The sequence below is a fragment of the Schistocerca cancellata genome, chromosome 3 (genome assembly GCF_023864275.1).
Source record: "Schistocerca cancellata isolate TAMUIC-IGC-003103 chromosome 3, iqSchCanc2.1, whole genome shotgun sequence".
Classification (NCBI taxonomy): Eukaryota; Metazoa; Arthropoda; class Insecta; order Orthoptera; family Acrididae; genus Schistocerca; species Schistocerca cancellata.
Window position 1 is genome coordinate 755,761,723 of NC_064628.1, and position 9,763 is coordinate 755,771,485.

The window sequence follows — 9,763 nt, forward strand, 5'->3', positions numbered from 1 at the left end:
TATTGCTTCCCCCTACTTATACCTCCCGAGGAGACCACGAATGTAAAATTAGAGAGATTAGAGCGCGTACGGAGGCTTTCAGACAGTCGTTCTTCCCGCGAACCATACGCGACTGGAACAGGAAAGGGAGGTAATGACAGTGGCACGTAAAGTGCCCTCCGCCACACACCGTTGGGTGGCTTGCGGAGTATAAATGTAGATGTAGATTTAGATGTACAGTATGTGATCAAAAGTATTCGGACACCTGGCAGAAAATGACTTACATGTTCGCGGCGCCCTCCATCGGTAATGCTGGAATTCAGTATTGTGTTGGTCCACCCTTAGCGTTGATGACAGCATCCACTCTCGCAGGCATACGTTCAGTCAGGTGCTGGAAGGTTTCTTGGGGAATGGCAGCCCATTCTTCATGGAGTGCTGCACTGAGGAGAGGTATCGATGTCGGTCGGTGAGGCAATTACATCTCTATCATTAAAACTTTCAAGTCCAGGTACACTAGAAACTCCACTACCGCCTCTCACTATGGCAACAGTGAACCATCCATTTCCATGTGGTGTATCGTACCAAAAAGATCCCACAGGTGGTTTGTAGGATTCAGGTCAGGACTCTGTGCAGGCCAGTCCATTACAGGCATGTTATTGTCGTGTAACCACTCCGCCACAGGCCGTGAATTATGAACAAGTGCTCGATCGTTTTTAAAGATGCAATCGCCATCCCCGAATTTATCTTCATCAGAGGAAAGCAAGATGGTGCTTAAAACATCAATGTAGGCCTATGCTGTGATAGCGCCACGCAAAACAACAAGGAGTGCAAGTTCCCTCCGTGAAAAACACGACCACACATAACATCACCGCCTCGGAATTTAACTGTTGGCACTACACACGCTAACAGACGACGTTCACCGTGCATTGGCCAACCCACACCCTGCCATCGGATGGCACATTGTGTACCGTGATTCGTCACTCCACACGACGTTTTTCCACTGTTCAACCGTTCAATGTTTACGCTCCTTACACCAAGCGAGGCGTCGTTTGGCATTTACCGGCGTGATGTGTGGCTTATGAGCAGCCGCCTAATTGTCATAGTACTTGCAGTGGATCCTGATGCAGTTTGAATTCCTGCGTGATGGTCTGGATAGATGTCTGCCTATTGCACATTACGACCCTCTTCAACTATCGGTGGTATCTGTCAGTCAACAGACGAGGTAGGCCTCTACGGTTTTATGCTGTACGTGTCCCTTCACGTTTCCACTTCACTATCACATCGGAAACAGTGGACCTAGGTATGTTTAGGGGCGTGGAAATCTTCCGTACAGACGTATGACACAAGTGACACCCAATCACCTGAGGAAGTTGGAAGTCCGTGAGTTCCGCGGAGCGCCCAATTATGCTCTCTCACGATGTCTAATGACTACTGGGGTCGCTGATATGGAGTACCTGGCAGTAGGTGGCAGCACAATGCACCCAATATGAAAAATGTATGTTTTTGGGGGTGTCCGGATACTTTTGATCACATAATGTATATGTAAATTGAAGGTGGAGAGGATAAGAAAGGAAAGGAAAGGGAGGGGTCACTGTTGTCATCTGCGTCGGAACATTACATAGAATCAGCGGTGACCAGTGAAAATGTGTTCCGTACCGGGACTCGAACCCCGGATTTCCCGCTTACCAGGCAGGGGCGTCAACCACTGTGCCATTCGGGACCCAGCGTTATCACAACTGCGCGGACTATCTCGGCAGGCCACTCGGCCGATCGAGCGCCACCTTCCGTCCGTACGTATTACCTCCATATTCGCTCTCTGAGAGTCCCACAGGAGGTCGTACGTATTTGTGTATCGGCACTGAAGAAGATGGATCCATTGCCCAGCTTCCCCAATCGAATTATATGAATGCATGGTGTCTGTTCTTTCGGGCGCATTCATGTAAAGTAAAGTAAAGTTGTATGGTATGAATGGCTAGGAGACACCGAAGAGCCGGTTGAGCTGCGTAACTGGAAAGGTTTTCACTATCCTTCGCTCCCGCAGGCATCTTTCCTTCGCGAAGTATGAGAGCTTTGTGCGGAAGTCTATTTGTTAAGTACAGGTGACTGTAATGCGTGTATATGGAGTGTAATGTCATGTGAGAGATGATGAGAGAAGGGAGAGGGTGAAACCCGGTGCCGGTACATAAGTGATGTGTTGGCGTACTACTCTCGAATAGCACCAAGGGTGCTGCTGAACGTAATTCCCCATCCGACGGACGGATCACCGTCAACAGTGTCGCTTGCCTTCACTTCATGACGCTGCGGAGAGGTCTGGAGTTTAATCCAGTGCACTGACGCAAAGACTGGTGATCAGGGACTTCACCCAACCACCTGCCGAAAGTGCAAAGGGAAAATTGTCAAGAGCGCGCGGCGTCCCCGGGCGGCCACCCATTCAAATACTATACTATATGCAGTTCCTGTTCTATTCTGATCACGATGCATAGTTCCTTCGGGCATACGTGCATGTCCAAAGGAATTGGCACTGCTGCAACTACAGTCGTTATGAAATACATGAAATGAATTCGCAATTGCGAATAAGGACAACCATCAGCTGTAGAATGGGATGACGACGGATTTCCCGCTTATCTGGAGCGGTCGCGTTACCATTTGGCTATCCGTGCACGACTCACGGCCAGACCCAAACTTGGTTGATAACATATGGCAGTCTGGGCCTATCCGTGAATCATGCACGGATAGCCAAATGGTAACGCGACCGCTCGAGATAAGCGGGAAATCCATCGTCACCCATTCTTCAGCTGATGGTTGTCCTTATCCGCAATTGCAAATTCATTTCATGCATTCAAGAACTGGCCACACCGGACGGTGCTTAACTTCCATAATCTGACGGGAACCGGAGTATTCACTTGGACACAACCGTTGGGGGTCGTGCAGTGATGAAGAGCTGATGAGGGCTGAAGAGGATGCAAATACCTCTGCCCAATTGTCGACGAAGATCATTTCGTTTTCTCCTCTTTTATTCAGTACGTAAATTGTAAATTATGTGAACTGTAAATTATGTCAGTCTTTCTTTTTAGCAGTATCCCACAGTATTTCACTGTTGTGTAATGTGGAGATATTTACTGATTATAACTCGAGTAAGCAAACAGTGACTGGTTGCTATTTTCATTTTGTTGTAAGAATGTACGTGTAACAGCACACTGTTTGTTTTGTACACAAGTTTAACAAATAAAATTATTTAATACTACCAACAGGGATAAAGTATGTTTTTCGCTTGTTGAAGAAACGAATTCTGCGATATGGATTACATTCACGATAGCGATTTGTATGCCTGTGGTAAAAAAATTTTCCGGGAAAAGGGTACCTGTAATACATTGGAACAATCAACTATGTTCTAACCGCATCTTGCACAGTTGTCTCGAAGTCGAAAATATACAAACTTAAATTTGAACTAATATTTTTTTTAAATATCTTAAACAGTGTTGCCGGCCGCGGTGGCCGAGCGGTTCTAGGCGCTTCAGTCCGGAACCGCACGACTGCTACGGTCGCAGGTTCGAATCCTGCCTCGGGCATGGATGTGTGTGAGGTCCTTAGGTTAATTAGGTTTAAGTAGTTCTAAGTTCTAGGGGACTGATGACTCGGATGTTAAGTCCCATAGTGCGCAGAGCCATTTGAACCATTTTAAATAGTGTTAATGTTGTAAGTAGGCTGTTTATGTTTTCTTATTGGCAACGTTACGTAGCGCTCTGTACGAAAATCACTGGCTGTGCTGTGTGCAGTCTGTGGCTAGTTTGCATTGTTGTCTGCCATTGTAGTGTTGGGCAGCGGCAGCTGGATGTGAACAGTGCGTAGCGTTGCGCAGTTGGAGGTGAGCCGCCAGCAATGGTGGATGTGGGAAATGAGATGGCGGATTTTTGAGTACAGAATGGATGTCATGAACTGCTGTATATATTATGACTATTAAGGTAAATACATTGTTTGTTCTCTATTAAAATCTTTCATTTGCTAACTATGCCTACTAGTAGTTAGTGCCTTCCGTAGTTTGAATCTGTTATTTAGCTGGCAGTAGTGGCGCTCGCTGTATTGCTGTAGCTTGAGTAACGAAGATTTTTGTGAGGTAAGTGATTTGTGAAAGGTATAGGTTAATGTTAGTCAGGGCCATTCTTTTGTAGGGGTTTTTGAAAGTCAGATTGCGTTGCACTAAAAATATTGTATGTCACTTTAAGCACAGTCTTGTATAAATTGTTCATAAGGGGACGTTTCAATGTCCTTATGGTTAGCAAATAATGAGAACCAACTTACTGTTAGCATTTTCATGTGACATAAGATTGGTTTTATATATTACAACACATATAGCTGTTAACATTAGATTTCTTTCGACGAATTTCCCTTTACCTGAAGTAGCAGCTGGGCAAGTCGCTAAAACCGTAAGACATTTTATCTCTGTCTGTAACAATACTGGTGATGTAGTGAAGCCACACTCCCTTTCTTAAAGAGATGCTAGGTTTGCACCATAATGGGAAAGCTTCTGCGAAGTTTGGGAGGCAGAGGAGTCGCCAAGCCGGCCGCTGTAGCCGAGCGGTTCTAGGCGCTTCAGTCCGGAGCCGCGCTGCTGCTACGGTCGCAGGTTCGAATCCTGCCTCGGGCATGGATGTGTGTGATGTCCTTAGCTTTAAGTAGTTCTAAGTCTAGGGGACTGATGACTTCAGATGTTAAGTCACATAGTGATTAGAGCCATTTGAACCATTTTTGGAGTCGCCAATGTTAATTTGAAACTTAAGACCGTCCCATGGGATATTCTTAGTAGGCTTCGTAGCAAGCACATTGTCCGTGAAAGGCTTAACTGTTCAACATCGTGTATACCCAAGTGAGAAAACACATAATCCGTCAGTAGGATAGGCCGTTTAAAGTTTCGTTCTGAGGTAGGCGGAAAGATCCGCCCGTGGCAGGCGCCAGACGATAGTGTACGTTATCTTAACGTCACCAAGCGACGTGGTGCTGTCGTAAGACAAAAAAATTGTTCAAATGGCTCTGAGCACTATGGGACTTAACTGCTGAGGTCATCAGTCCCCTAGAACTTAGAACTTCTTAAACCTAACTAACCTAAGGACAGCACACACATCCATGCCCGAGGCGGGATTCGAACCTGCCACCGAAGCGGTCGAGTGGTTCCAGACTGTAGCGCCTAGAACCGCTCGGCCTCCCGGGCCGTCTGTCATAAGACAGTCGAGTTGTATTTGGAAGGATGGTAGTTCAAATCAGCCTACAGCCATCTACATGTAACATTTCCGTGATTTTCCTAAATCGCATAAGGCGAAGACCTGGTCTGGGTCCTTCGAAAGGGCGCGGCCGATTTCCTTCCACAGCCTTCCCCAATCTGAGCTTGTATTTCGTCTCTAATGACCTCATCGTCGATGGGAATTTAAACCCTGATCTTCCTTCCCATCTCATAGTACCCTTCTTGGACATTGGCCGGAAATGGCGAGTGCAGTGAAGTCCTTGCAAACGGTTGTCAATAGTACGGTTGGACGAGTGCGGATGGAATTATTATTGTGACAGGCCATTTGAACGCTAGCGCATGGTCTCATAATGGTATTCCTGTTGCCACGCCCTGTATACTTCAATGATGTAAACCATCTTATGACGTCTGACTGTAATCGTCCACCGTAAGTGCCTTAAGATGAATGTTTAATTTACAGAAACCAGCAGATCTGCACAAAGGAATGTGGCAAAGGCGAATTTCATTCCATATAAAAATAACTGAAATTTCCGAAGTCATATTCGGAAGAGGTGAAGTTTAGATCTAGGCAAGTCGTAGTACCGTTCTTTCGAAGTTCTTTTTGTTTAGGAAAGTGGTGTGCAATTTTCTTACGGCGATTGTTGATCCTTTTTTACATATTGTCGATTCTACAAAAATTTGGAAATTTGTAGTAAGGTATTATAGGACCAAACTGTTGAGGCCATCGGTCCCTAAGCTTACACACTACTTAGTCTAACTTTAACTTATGCTAAGGACAACACACCCACCCATGCCCGAGGGAGGACTCGAACCTTCGACGGAGGCAGCCACGCGATCTGTGACAAGACGCCCTAGACCCCGCGGCTACCCTGCGCGGCTCGATTCTACAGTTGTTTTCCTCATTGCTAGCAGTGCTTGTTGTCGAAAAACCTTGGTTTCTCCTCCGAACTTCCCCTTTTCTCGGTTTTTAGGAATCCTCTTTTCCTTTCGCTGTATCTGCGTTCTTTGCGCTTCGCTTCACTTTTGTAGAAATTTGTAAAAGCTGTCTGCCTATAAATGGACTGTGGCTTCATTTGTTTTGCATTCAGCACTATGTCGTCATTCATTCCGTTTTTCGTCGTTCTTTAGTTGCTTCAAAACTCATGAAGGTATGTCCCGTCTATGCAACTAGATGAAAGGCGGTTTTTATTTATGAAGTATCTAATGTGACCTGTGATACATGTTTCTCTTTATACATATAAAAAATGTATTGTCTATTAATTACAGTATATTATTATGTTACATTTTATCATATTCTCCTCTTATTTTTCAGGTTAGAATCAACTTTCGTAGCACAAATTTCGTGATATTTCATTATCGTTTGCTGTTAGTTATGATTTCATGCGTTGTTAGTCTATATTTGTGGCTCTGGAGATGTGTTCTTCCGTACTTGAAATTGTTGTATAACGTGACGCGAAATGGGAACCGAAAAAACACATCTCGGGGACCACACATATGGACTAACAACACTGTAAATCGTAGCACCAAATTGTAATTAAACATCATTAAGTTTGTGCTACAGAAGTTGTTTCTAATCTGAGAAAAAGAGGAAAACATGACAAAATGAAACCTGGTAACGTATTGTAACTACTGCATAAGACATTTATTATTTGTATAAAAAGAAACATGTCTTAAAGGCCACTGAAGGTGCTTCATAAATAAAAGAAGTGAAACGCTTATGACAAAAGTCAAAGTGCCCTTCATTTGGTTGCATAGACGGAAGATAATTCCATGTATCAGCAGTATGTGTTCGTGTATTTGTTTTTCATGTGTGTTTTTTATACTGAACCAGCACTGGTGATGCTTCGTCAATAAAAGAGAAACGTGTATCGTGAAACACTATCTTAAACTGCAGCACGGTTTGACAGGAATAAATAATACATGATAATAACATTGCGTTTTGCAGAAAGCGGAGTGTTTCGAAGAAACAGAAGAGTATTTGTCCCTACACTACTTCAACATCCATATCTATATGGCTACGCTACAATTCACACTCAGTGACGGACAGTGTATTCACCGAACCACTTTCTCTTTATTTCCCTGCCGTTCCACTCTCGAACAGCATCCAGAAAGAAAAAACGAACTTTTAAATCTTTCCACGCGAGATCTGATTTTTCTTACTTTATTAAAGTAATCATTTCTCCCTATGTAGCCAGGGGTCAACAAAATATTTTTGACATTCGGAGGAAACAATGTCGGAGATTAACATTTCGCGAAAAGATCTCACAGCAGTGGAAAACGTATTTGTTGCAATGATTGTCACCCTAACCCGCATATCATATCTATGACACATTCTTTTCCCTGTTTCGCGATAATACAAAACAAGCTGGCCTTCCTTGAACTTTTTCGGTGTCTTCCGTCAATTCTATCTGGTGAGGATCCCAGACCACGCAACAGTACTACAGCAGAGGATGGATAAGCGTAGAGTAGGCAGTTTTCATAACAGACCTGTCGCATCTTCTAAGTCTTGTCCCAATAAATCGCAGTCTTTGCTTTGCCTTCCCCACAACATTATCTATGTGATCGCTCTAATTTAAAGTGTTCGCAATTATAGTTCCTAGGTATTTAACTGAATTGACAGGCTATAGATGTATGTGCTTTATCGTGTAACACGAAATTTAACGAATTTCTTTTGGTACTCAATTGGATGACATCACACTTTCTCTTATTCAGAGATAATTTCCACTTTTTGTGCCACATAGATATCTTATCTAAATAATTCTGCAATTGGTTTTGCGGTCCTGATAACTTTACTGGACGGTAAACAACAGTCTCATACGCAATCTAAGATGGCTCCTCAGATTGTCTCCTAAATCATTTACATAGATCAGAAATAGCAAAGGGCCTATAACACTTCCTTGGGGAGCGCTAGATATCATTTCTGTGTTACTTTCCCCCAGTTACTACGAACTTTTGCATTTCTGATAGGAAATCACGAATTCTGTGGCACAACTGAGACGATAATTCATAGGCACGCAATCTGATTACAAGCTGCTTTTCAGGACTGGTATCAAAAAACTTCTGGAAATCTAGAAATATGGAATAAATTCAAGGTCCCCAATCGATAGCACTTATTATTTCGTGAAAACAAAGAACTAGTTGCGTTTCACAAGGACGATATTTCCTGAATTCGTGCTGACTGTTTTAACAGATCGTCTTCCTCGAGGTCATTCATAACGTTCGAACACAGTATATGTACCAAAATCCCACTGCAAATCTTCGTTAGTGACATGGGTTTGATATTCATTGGATTACTCCTACTTCTTTTGTTGACTATTGGCGTGACGTGTGATCTTTCTAATCTTTAGGTACGGATCTTTCGTCAAGCGAGAGGTTATACACGATTGGTAAGTACGGAGGTATTAATGTATCAGCATACTATGAAATAAATGTAACTGGTATACAATCTGGACCAGATGACTTTCCTTTATTGAGTACTTAAACTGCTTTACTACGCCGACCAGTTCTACTTCTAAGTTACTCATGTTGCCAGCAGTTCTTGATTAGAAATCTAGAATATTTAGGGTGCCTTCTTTGCTGAAGGAATTTCGGAAAACAGTATTACGTAACTACACTTCAGTAGCATTGTCATCGGTAACATTACCATCGCCATCGTGTAGTAAAGGTACTGATTGTGTCTTGCTGCTGGTGTACTTCACATACGATCAGAATATCTTTGGATTTTCTGCCAGATTTCGAGACTGACTTTTGTTGCGGAAACTATTAAATGCATCCCGCATTGACGTTCGTGCTTAATTTCGAGCATCTGTAAAACCTCGCCAATCTCGAGGATTCTGCGGCGTTTTAATCTTGGCACGCTTTTTTCGTTGCTTCTGCAGCAGTGTTCTGACCTGTTTTGTGTACCATGGAAAGGAGGGGGGGGGGGGGTTCAGTTCCGTCTCTTATTAATTTATTTGGTATAAATCTGTCCATTGCTGTCCATACTGTTGCTTTGAATTCAAGCCACATCTGCTCTACGCTTACATAGTCAGTTCCAAAGAAATGGAGGCTGGCTCGTACGAAGGCGTCAAGCAAATTTTTATCTGCTTTTTTAATTAGATATATTTTGCATTTATTTTTGATGTGTTTGGATGTTATGATAATCAGTTTTGCTACAACGAACTTGTGGTCACTAATCATTGTATCCGTCATAATGCTGCTTGTTTGCTCGGGACTATTTGTTGCTAGGAGGTCGAGTAATTTTTCACAACCATTCTCCAAATAAGGTAATGCTCCGTCCCCAGTGGCTTCCAAGCCGACAAGACGTCACTCTCCAACTATCCTTTCTTCGAAACTGCTCGTCACAATACCAAGTAGGACGTCATACGTAGTGAAAAATTTATTTCTTTTGTTGCTGCCATTGTTAACGGTTTCTGCCTTCTACTTAACACAAAATTATACCAAGTTACTAGCTATATCTAGCTTCTCTTGAGTAACTCAGATTCATGTATAGCATGTCGCTTGGTCCTTCATGTGTTTATAATCTACGTATCTCCATCTTGATTTGTT